This window comes from Toxorhynchites rutilus, chromosome 2, assembly GCF_029784135.1.
Source record: "Toxorhynchites rutilus septentrionalis strain SRP chromosome 2, ASM2978413v1, whole genome shotgun sequence".
Lineage (NCBI taxonomy): Eukaryota > Metazoa > Arthropoda > Insecta > Diptera > Culicidae > Toxorhynchites > Toxorhynchites rutilus.
In genome coordinates this window covers 8,235,473-8,248,161 of record NC_073745.1, presented here as the reverse complement: position 1 = coordinate 8,248,161, position 12,689 = coordinate 8,235,473, and positions in this window count along the sequence as shown.

Genomic DNA, 12,689 nt, shown 5'->3' with positions numbered 1-12,689 from the left:
GGTCTTCCGAATTGCCTCTCATGGCATGTATTCAATTGGAAATTATAATTTTTGTCCTGATGTATATTCACTCGGCAGGACTGCAAAACAAAAAAAAACAGATGTCACCACAGATTCGTTTCACTACCTCGAAAGATTTCCGATATCTGACCCGGGACGCTCGACACAAAGCAGTAAGGAAACCCCTGACTTACTTTGCTCAGTCGTGTCAAAATCCTTGTCCTGATGTGTATTCACCCCACAGGAATGTGCAACAACCGAAAAATAGCACTCCAGTTTCCTCGGATATTTTAATTTACTACCAAAACGTTGACGGTATCAACAGCACTCTCACAGTGTACTAATTGGATATAAGACATTTTCGCCCTTTCCGAAACCTGGCTCAATGGAAACACTACATCAAGTCAGCTGTTCGACAACTCATACTCCGTCTATAGACAGGATCGTTCGCCGCTGAATAGTAACAATCGCACGGGAGGTGGTGTATTGTTGGCTGTTCACTCAAACAGCAAATCCCGTACGCCCAATCTTCCGAGTTGTTCGACTGTAGAGCATCTGTGGGTCGTTTTAACCACTTTGGACGCTACACTGGAGGTTTTTAGGGTGCAATAAATGTTTCTATGGAGGTTGGACTCTAAGGGTTGTGGTTGAAAAATCTTGAACGAGAATTGCGTCTGAAAATAATCTGATATTATAATGATGAGTTTTGTTAGAAATACTAGGAATTTTAAAGTAAAAGGTAAATTCAACGGGGTCGATTAAAAGATCAATCAATGAATAGTTATGCGATTGGACCCATGAACTTGCTCATAGTAAGGAAACGTGAATGTTTGAAGATAGTGATAACAAAAAACAAATGTTGGGCGGGACGAAGTTTGCCGGGTCAGCTAGTTGAAAATAAAAAATAAAAACGATCGCATACTTGATCTGTGTTTCATCAGCGAAGAACCATGTGCGCACTGTACAGTCATGCAAGCATCATCACCACTTGTTAACCCTTTCACGTATATTGTCGAACAACACTCGTGGCGATTAGACTGTGCCAGACCGTACAACATCGAACCTCACTCGTCGTCTATCGATGTGAAATGGATACGTGTGATGATGCGGGACTGCTACGATCGCAAGTAAGATACACACACTCAGCAGAGTATCGAAACGACTCACTGTGCTCGTGTTTGGGCCCTATTGTTGGAAATTAAATCGTACGGCAAGGGGTTAAAATAGTGCTCCCGTGGCCGAGTGGTTAGCGTCAAACCTAACATGCCGGGGGTTCGGGTTCGATTCCCGTTCTGGTCGGGGAAATTTTTCTTCAAAGAAATTTCCTCTGACTTGCACTGTGGTCACGCGTATTCTAGAGCTTGCCACTCAGAATGCATTCATGGCGTGTTATTTGTCATAGAAATCTCAACTAAGTACTAATGAAAATGACGCAAGTAATACTACGTTGAGACGGCGGAGTTCCTCTAGGAACGTTAGTGCCATATAAGAAGAAGAAGAAGAAGGGGTTAAAATGGTGCTAACCTCGCTACATCGACCATTTCCAGTATTCTACTGTATGCAACCGATCAGTTTGTTCCAGTAAAGACGAGACGTGAGGATCCTAAGCCTGCCTGGTCAAATGGTACCCTGAATAAACTCAAAAGAATGAAACAGTCTGCTGCATCGTACGAATTTAACAAGAGCGAAATATATGAAGACGAATGCTGAGTATGGACTGGAACTGTCATGAGCCAGACGGAAAGTTCATTGTCGGTTCCCTAGCTCTTCCGGGGCTCAACGTGTTAACATAAGGGTGAGCGTTCACATGGTTTTTGTTTAATATTAAAATGATTTCATGGTTTTTAGTAACACTTATAAGACGCGACGCGAGACAAGACATAACACTTATTGTTCTTACTTACGGTTTCGGGCGCGAAGCTGCCCATCTGCGGGACAATGTCCGAGTCGGAATCGCAGCATCGCGAAATAAACCTTCCCATTTGTGTTTAGAAAGTATTCCAGTGTTTCATATTCCAAAGTATTAAATTTCCATATGCTTTTGTGTCCAACTGCATCAGAATTCTACAACCATTTCAAAATTCATAAGTATTATCAATGAAAAATTCAAAACGATCGGCTGATTTACATGACAATAATTGGCAACCTTGCCATTTCGGCTAATAATCTGAAAAATTCGTGTTGGAATACTATTTACCATGTTTCCATGTTTCCGAAATTGCGAGCTTGAGCTCTTCAGTCGTGGTGTGACGTTTTCTCTCAGTGTAGATTCTGCGTACAAGGATCCCCCTAAGATTTTCAACAGGATTCTACTTTGAAGAACGAGCCGGCCAGACCAAAAAATTAAATTTTTGGTCCTTAATCCATTGCTTAGTTTCCTTGCTGGTATGAATAGTAGCGTTGTTTTGCTGGAATGTATTTTTTTTTGTGACGATATCCAGGCAAAAACCTTGGGGGGAAGAGGATTCCAGAACATATATTCCATTTAATCCTTGAATGATGGGAAAGCTATCTTGAGCTTCGGGTTGCGCGGACTCCCGCCCAAACTATGCACGAGCCTCCAAAAAAATTCCTGGTTGAAAAATACTGTTCCTTCTTCCGTAAATCACGCCAGTACCCGTTGAAACTATCAGGACTATTCAAATTAAACATTTTTTTTCGTCAGTAAAGATAACCTATACATTGAAGAACTTTTTGTTATGGTATATAGCAAAATGTATTCTTTTGGAAACATTCTTTATCACAACATAACATGTCCCACAGTCGGTTCATTGATCGAAACAACTAAAACAACGGAAAATGTAACTGGTCTTATAGAAACTTGACAATTGGAAAATACAAAAACATTCGTTTACGCTCAGCGCTTGCACACACACATATGAAAATCATGCAGTGTATGGTAGTCTCCAATGCCTACACACTAGAAAATAATTTGAAGCATTGTTTGTTTACAATTACACAAAACAGCAAGATGGTCCTATAAAAGTTGGACAGAGTGTACCTTATAGGTTGATATTCGCAGCCAGAACTAAGCAGCCGCAACTAACAATTTGTTTCATGTAGAAGAAAAATAGTTACGTTCACGTTGGAAACCCAACGTGGTCCAAAATAATGGTCGCCAACGCTCTCACATTTCCAAAATCGATTGTAGATACCGTGTTCAAACAACAAACATTACAGTGAAACATTGACGTTGGATCACGCAAAGCAAATCAAACCTATTAGTGGAGCACACGACCGGAAACTACGAGCGAAGATCATCAGGGGAGCCCGAAATATGCCTGGGATCTCCGAACGTGAAAAAGTTTACTGCGGTGCACAGTACAGTTCGATGAATCTATATGCGAGAAGGATTTCGGTTATACCATGACAACAAACATCCAAAAAAAACTGGAACAGAACCTGGATGCCAAAAACCGTGCAAGGAAACTGTAAGATAACGTTCTGACGAAGTACAACGGATGTATTTTCATAGACGATGAAACATTTGTAAAAATGGCCATTGAACAAATCCCGAGCCAAAAATATTAACTTTTTAAATGTAAGAGCGATACTCTGGGTATGTTCAAGTATGTCATCGCAAATAAAATCGCTCGTAATTTAACGATTTGATAAGGCATCTGTAGTAGTGGAAAAAACAACAAAGGTTTTCATTACTGGAGCAGCTATTGAAGGACAACTTTACAATGTGTAGCGTCTTCAGGAAATAATTTTGCCGTTTCTTCGATCACACGAAGGTCCCGTAATGTTCTGGCCTACCTAACAGTTCGGTTGAAAAGTTCTTAAAGTTGACGTCTAGATTGCAAAAATCTACTTGACCATCACAAAGCACCATCTTTCAATGGATACGTGTCAAAATATGACAGCACTAGATCGATTGGCTCGTGAGTTACAGCATTGAGAGTGAAGCAACTTTTGTTATTGTGAAAAAATGGAAAAATCACAATTCAATGAAAACGATGGCAAAATTGCATGAATTGGGCTTCGAATTGCTTCCGCATCCACCGTATTCTCATCCCAAGCGGCTATTTTCTGTTCGCAGACCTGAAAAGAATGTTCGCTGGCGGGAAATTCAAGACCGATGATGAGGTGATTACCGTCACTGAGGCCTATTTTGAGGAAAAACCGAAAGAGTACTAAAAAATGGTATCAAGTTGCAAGATCGCTGTAATCGCTGTGTCGCCCTCGAAGGCAATTATGTTGAATAATACAATTGAATTTTGCAAAAAAAATTGTTTTCCTGTGTTACCTTATAAACTTTTCAGACGAACTGTTAAGAGATGTCGTTCAATGGTATAAGCAAAATAATATTGATTGTATTGGAAAATGTAAGAATCCATTAAATGTTCAGGATTTTCGTCCAATCAAAAAATATTGGGCAACTGTCGAACGTAAATTGAAGAAGTGTGGAAAAAACAATCAAAACTTCATTTGATGTGGAAAAGTGACGAAAAAAGATGACGGATACGGTTGGCAATGTTACTGCGCTTAGAATGATAAGAGGTATTCAGCAGAAAGTTTGAAAGCTGATCAGAAAAGCAGTAATGAAAAAATAAAATAAAAAATACAATTTTCCCGATTTTTCACTTTCTTTCCTCATGGAAAAGTTGATAAAGCGTGTGCGGCAGAATTCCAAATAGAACAAACTTTAAGTTCAAGAATCATTTCATAGAGATGATCGACAAACATGGAGGTCATATCGAAAAAGTTCTTTGAAAGCGTCAAATACAAATGATACAGAAGAAAATGACGTTTGAAAGAAACAAAACAAAAATTCATTAAATTTATTGGCGCAACCTTTATGGTTTGGAGGCATGGTTGAATTATTTCGAAATGAAATCATTGTAACAGAAGTACATTTTCATTTTAGAGAATGTATTACAGACATACATACGGGTTAGGAATGAACATTTTATCAAGACGCCAGAATGATGAGTTGATGCATGATGTTGGTACTATTAGCTGGCTATCTCAACTTCCTACATAAACTCATCTGCCAATACAAGCAACATGAAAAGCTCTGCAGCGTTGCAACGTTAGAGCATATTCTAGTCAATCTCTCCGAATGTCCCTAGAAATGTGAAATGGGAGGTTCTCCTTTTTTGTTGCGAAAGTATAATACCTCATTCATTTGATTTCGTCCTTTCAGATTACTATCATTCCGACTAATATAGCCGATATTCACCTTGTTTTCCCCATCCTTACTAGCCGTCATTATTAACACGTTGAGCCCCGCGTCGGTCCCTAGGGCCAACGTTGAACATTTTGGTAGGAAAGCGCTGACAGACTAAGACTGACAGTTTCAAAATAAGAAAATACAAATATATACTGTTTGTTTTCGAATGTTTTACAAAATGTGACTACTTACTAGTCGATTTTATGACTATTTTCAATGTACACAATAATTATCTTTAAGAACTGGGACGGACACTGATATTATGCAAACGCTCTCGAAGCGAACTGAATGCAACGTGTAGTAGGAAAAAATCGTGGCTCAACGTGTTAAGAATTGTTAACCTCATCACTTCGATAGTTACTGGACTATTCAATCAAGCAAATATTGTCTTCGATATCAACGAAGATCACCAGATGAAGGTTATTTTTCATTTTTCATTTCTAGTGAATATTTCAGCTGTCTGCTGTTTTCTAGATCCATAAAATTTATCAATTGTGATCGATGAAGGATAGATACCACGGCAGATACGTGAAGGTTTGGAAAGTGGTCTTCCCGAATCCGAGTGTAAAGACAATCCATTCTTCAATGAAGATCAAACAGATATGTGGAGATTATATTACTTGCGGTATTTTTATCAGTTCTTAGTTGAGATTTCTATGCCAAATAACACGCCTTGAATGCATTCGGAGTGGCAAGCTCTAGAATACGCGTGATCACAGTGCAAGGAGGAAATTTCTTTGACGAAAAATTCCCCCTACTAGAACAGGAATCGAACTCGAACCCCCGGCATGTTAGGTGTGACGCTGACCACTCGGCCACGGGAGCAAACTTCATCCATAATATAAAATTATTATCAGAAACAATTGTCGTTCAACATTTGCCCCCACTTGCAGAGAATGTGTTATCCTATTACACAGAATGCATATTAGAGACTATTTTCATTTTCTTTCCTTTTTTCATTTATAATTTTTGTCATAAAAGCGGGTTCATCTCACTCAAAAATTCATGACCATTCATGGCGCTTCACAGAAATGGAACACGAAGCTCAATGTCGAATTACATGACAAGGCTGCCACATTTGCACAACTCGATTGAACTTGAGTTGCGATCCGTTCGGGTAATTATGATTCTATCGGATTTCAGAATACAGGAGAATGGTTGGCCAGTACTAGGATTTGGAATTTCCGAGGAAATTACACCTTTTACTAAGAGCGTATTTTGTCGACTAACGTGTGCGTAAAATGTCGCTTTTGTCATTCAACTGAACACATCCAGCAACATACCGAATGAAATACGTGTAAGGTTGTAATGGGGCTCATTATAGACTTAATTTATTTTGTTTGAACACACGTGCTGTCATGGCAGTATAGATGTTTTGGAGTGGTAACAAAAAAGGCTGTGTCGGTGTTGCTCATGATAGCTTCTCGCAAGTGAATGTGTTATTCTTCAAACCGCTTCTGTTGATTGTGTCATAGCAATTACAGTCTTACGCTCTCTACCTTTGCTTATAAGTTGACCATCGAATATTGGCACAGCTCAAGACATCATAGAATGACGTTTTCCTGACCGTGTAGAATCATCAAATGACACACCAAAGAATCCATCGAGTGGATTCTCTTGTTTGTTTCGTCTCCTCGTGTTCATGTTCAAAAATATTAATTCAAAATGAGTGATGATGAGTAATGATGTGATTACAATAATTTCAATGATTTATTATGCTCATCCAAAAAGGCTTCCAGCTCGTCGGCGATGCGCCTAGCTTTAGTCGAATTGAGATTACTTGCGCATGTGTAAGGTGTAGGTCCGATGAAGTGACGAAGTGCCACCTGTCATTTAACAACGTAAATAAATTCATGCTGTTTGAAAAAAGGTAGACGGATCGATTGTTTGGTATTGTTCACACAAAAATACAAATATCGCTTTTGAAAATAGGAGATATAGGTGAAAATTGGTTATATATGTTTATATGTATTTTTTCAAGCCATATTTATGCAAAACATACACCAAAAGTTATAGAAGTTAATAATAGTTAGAAGAAATACTTTTTCATAGGATCACCCTAATCGGTATTAAAAACACAGTAATTGGTATCCTAGCGGTACCATATATAGTTTACGACCTATCGCATGCCTACCAAGCTTTTGGTATAATTTCATTGAAATCGGTCTTCCCGTTTCGGAGAAGTTCGACCACGAACATCGTGACACGAGATTTTTATCATACAACATTTGAAAACCTTCGTGGTAAAATGATGTTTCCCCCTTCGTAAATTAAAAAATCTTCCTATTGTGATTGAATTCGTTTTTTCAAATACATGTCGTAGAACTTATTCTTGACAAATTCAGTTCATTCTTGTATATTTGAAATATCATGCAAATCATATCTTTTTTTATTTTTCATGTCCTAAACATCTCTTTATTTTAGCAACAAATTCAGGTCTCTGACGACCTCTAAAGATTCGGCAGTGTCTTTGCCTGTGCTATCGTAAGAAATAAAAATTGGGGTGCCAAAATACCTTCTACACAATTTTATTAATTACAGATTCGCCGAGTTTATACCTAAGAAACTGAAAAAGAGTGAAACATACACATAAATAGATATGGAGTTGAATAAAGCGATAAATGATAAATAGTACCCTGAATATGAATGAAGTTATCTATTGAAAGTGCTCGTTTGTTTGATGGATATTTCACAAAATGAATGATCGTAAATTGTCAAGTAGGATCTCTAAGTCAAAAACATAAGAAATGATGATAGAAAGTATGTTAAAATGATTTAAAGAGTAACAGAAAAAAAACATTATGGAATGAATTGAAAAATGTAATGGAGGATTTTTCTCTGAGAACAGATTTTTTGCGGAGGTTCATTTTTATGAGACAAGTTGTTTCTGGTTCCAATATTTTCCACATTTGACATTCGAGGAACGTTTAATATTGCACTTATATACCATACCCTCACCAACAGTATGAATTTTCTACGGGTAATCGTGAATGTGGGATTTTAAACACGAGTTAGGTTCAAATTCTTGGATCATAGTTGGTTGTAAATGAATGTGTCCTTCTGAATGATTTTTACTTAGTTTTTCAGGAAACGATCCAGACGTTAAGTAGGTAAAGAAAAGTAACAGAAACAGTTGCAGTCACCTCAAGATATATTAGCATTACCATACTATTTTGGAAAGAGTCCGGAAATAATGAAAATTGTTCATGTGAAGAGTGTCAACATTAGTTCCAACAAACCCTCGAGCAATCATTACAATAATGTTTCATGTTTCATGCATTTTTGTCACATTGAGCAATAATGGCACCACTTAACGTTTGCTCGCACTTCACTGTCTCAATCGATTTTTCCTTGTTTGTACATTTTTTTTCTGATGCTCCACCCCGGTAAGGGGCGTCTCGTACTGTGCGAAAATGGGTGGTGCACAAAAATGGTCCAATGAAGAAGAGTGGTAGATGTTCCCATATTCTTTCTTCTACTGCGACACAATCACGGAACGAGGCGGAGATATCGAACTTCTTTCACTGCTCGAACGGGAAGATTTGCAATCACCTCTTTTTATGGATCGATCAATTGCGTTGTGACCTCGCACAATTGGAACTGGAGGCATTGTTTGTCTCCTTGTTACATTCTCACTACCACAATTGACGTTTTTTATTGATTAGGTATTGGTTTTCAACACTTTTTTCTAGTATCCGTGATGCATCTTTTGTCCACACCATTCCACTGAACATCATTAATTGTTGCACTCTTATTTCTTCGTAATAGCACATCATTCACAAGTTTTTCGTTCTGTTTCTGATTCGGTTCACTTCACATCCACTCGTTGTCCGTATTCCAAACAGTGATCCTCAGTCCCGTCGGGGAGGGGAGTATAAAGACGAATCAAGCGAAACACCACACCAATCATGCAAAGCAACAACGAGCGAACAAAAATCAACGTAAATTCGTCGAACAATAGCTTAATTATAGTAATTTATAATAATTTTTTTTCTTTCTTGATCTTAGGTTTTGTTTTTTTCCGGTTTGTTGGTCGTTTTTGGTTGTCTTGGTCGAAAACCAAAAACGGACCGAACGCACCGAACGATAATCATCCCTCACGAGGAAATTAAATTCTCTTTTGTGACTTGAGGGCATTCAAAAAACTGTTTTTTAGAATTCTTTCATATATTGGTAGTAACAAGCTTTGGCTGCTGCTATAATAATGTGTTTCTCCGCTGTGTAGGTCTTAGCCGCAATGCCTTCGTTGTCCGGACGCCCATTTTTCTGTGGGCCTTCGGAGAGCTCCAAGCACCCCGCCGGAGCGGGGGAGGAAGGTGGATTCCGAAACACGAGAAACGAGACGACCGGCACTCGGGCGCGAACTAAAACATACGAAACCCTGAAAGCTCCCGCCGAGGGTTGTTGAAAACTCGTGTCCCTTCTACGCTAGCGATGAGTTGAACATATTCTGGCCGAGGGGAGGCGGACTCAAAGCTTTCGGATGGTGTTTGGTTGATGGTGGGAGCGACGAGGTTTTGGAAAGTAGGATTAGATTTGACATGCTCATGTTAAATTTAATTCATAATGTAGACTGGAGAGATGTTTCCTCGAAAGCGTTGTTTCAATCGTAGGCTGCAATACAAAGATATATTTACCAGGTGTAAAAGTATGAGACCCATTTAAAAAAAAATTTATTGCCTTAATTCACTATTCAACTTGATCGTTTGTTGAAGGTAGCGTTCAGTATTAACGGTTTCGCCAGGTATGAGTAGCTCATAGTAGATCAAACCCTTCTAGTCCTATCGAACAAAGAAATTGACAGCTAGAGCCTTTTGTTTACAAAAAAATTTTTGTATATTGGTTTATAATTGTTGGAGTTAGAAATACTCGAAATATCTTTGAAAAGTACGTATAGACAAATTCTTGAGAATTTCCGTGAAAGTTGATCGAATGGTCTTCTCGTTGACGCAGACCCAGTGAACTTCATCCAGCCACATTTGATTTTTCAATTCAGATGAATTCGAACATACACGTTTCCTCCCGAAATTTCAATTAGTGATTGAATGGAACACTTTTCGTTTCGATGACATTCAACATTTTTGTTGTAAATAAACAAGTTAAGTAAATTACATGTATATCGATTGAATGTTTTGTTGTAAATTACATGCTTCATTGAAGGTGAATGTAATGAATAAGTCTGAACGTCTGTAATTTCTCATATATTCCATTGCGAGTTGTTGGAAGAATAGTAGAATTGTTGAATCTGATTAACATCAGATACTAAGTCTAGATATTAACAACGATCCGAACGCATATTGTTGGAAGAATCGACAATATAGAAGCAAATGACTATCAACATACTTCCTAACCATCAAATGGTATACGGAGAGGTTAAGTTAGCTGACGGCATTGTAAGATATACATTGAGACGACCAAAAAAACTACCAGAGTGAATAAACACCCGACCGGAAATCATGCCCCAAAGTTAATACGGCATTAAACTTTGAACTTTGAACTTTAAAACTAAATGTAATTTGATCGTTTCAATTTTTTACCATTTCCCAACTTCCCATTAATTTCATAAACTTTACACAGAACAAAGCATATCAAACAATAAAAGAGTCATTCAAATCCATTGATCAGTTCACGAGTTTAAAATAAACATAAACTTTATATTTTACTAGCTAACCCGGCAAACTTCGTCCCGCCCATTTACTTGATTAATTCTCGAGTAATGCAGAAATTTGTGTTTTATTTGTATGGCAGCCACCCCTAAGAGAGGGGGGAGGGGTATCTAACCACCATAGAAAGATTCATTGCACCCTAAAGTTTCCATATGCCTAATTTAGTTTAATTTGCTTGATTAATTCTCGGGTAATGCAAAAATTTGTGTTTCATTTGTACGGCAGCCCCCTCTAAGAGAGGGGGAAGGAATATCTTAACACCATAGAAACATTTATTGCATCCTAAAACCTCCACATGCCAAATTTGGTTTCATTTGCTTGATTAATTCTCGAGTAATGCAGAAATTTGTGTTTCATTTGTATGGCAGCCCCCCTTTGAGTGGGGGAAGGACTGTCTAACCATCATAGAAGCATTTATTGCACCCTAAAACTTTCACATGCCAACTTTGGTTTCGTTTGCTTGGTTAATTTCCGAGTAATGCAGAAATTTGTGTTTCATTTGTATGGCAGTCCCCCCTTAGAGAGGGGGGAGGGGTCTCAAAATATCACGAAAACCTTCCCCGGCCCCAAAAACCCCTACATACCAATTTTCATGTCGATCGGTTCAGTAGTTTCCGAGTCTATAAGAATCAGACAGACAGACAGACATCACTCAATTTTTATATATATTTTATATTATATTTTATATTTATATTTATATTATATACTCTTTAAATCCTCTATGAAGGGTTAGGGTTCAATTCCCGTTTTTGTCGGGGGGTTTTCGTCATCGTGGTCACACGTATTTTAGAGATTGTCACCTAGAATACATGTAAGACGTGATATTTGGCATAAGAAATCTCCACTTTGTATTAATATCTAACGAAAGTTAATAGCTACGTCGAGACGGCAAAATTCCTCTGGGAACGTTAGTGCCATTCAAGAAGATAGTATTTCATTTTGTTCTTTTAGTCAGTGTTGTAAACGGTCGACATTTTTGGTGACCATCACATACTGCAGTTACGCAAAAGTTATGCTTAATATATACTGTGAATGTAACCAAGAAAGCATTGCTCGGCTCCAACAACCATATCAGAAATAAACGCAAAGCCGCAAATACGAGCATCAGTTGAACGTTTAAATGTTCCATCATCCTGTCGAACGTAAAACGAAAAACGGTGAAAATATGCTATTTTCATTCTACCATTCGTGGTTATAACCATCCTTTAATTCCGGATAATTTGCCTGTAGTTTTAATGTCATTTGACTGCTTATGATATGCACCATTTTTCTCTTTTTATCCTATTTTCAAGCGCAACTGCACACATACACACATACCACAAGTTGCTTTCGGGTCACCATGAAAAAAAACGGGCTTTCTGCTCTAACTTTTATATTTCAACCTGTACATAAAAATTGTCTTGCGACGACTTTTAGAGATTATCATGACACACAAAGTTTTCGGTTCTGGGATCAACTTAATCCCTTCCAAACACTATCCAAAGGACGACAAACTGCAGATCAACCGTCACTCACATTATCTGATTGCCATGCCGGATAAAAATAAGTAGAAAACAAACGGTGACTTTAACCAGCGGATCAGGATTTGAACAGCAACACACGGATGAATTCTTATATGCCATTAAGGCTGATTATTTCATTGTAATTGACATTACAGCAAGAGATAAGAGCTTGTACACTGCATATTTAGACGATTTCCGAGAAGTTCTCATGAGAAGCATACTCATAACAAGTGATGCGCGTAAATAGTTTATTTAACAAAAAAAAAGTTCTCCATTGTAATCGATGCGTAGAAATATTTTCAATCAATTTATGCAAACAACTCTGAGTTCTCTAGGAAAAAAAAA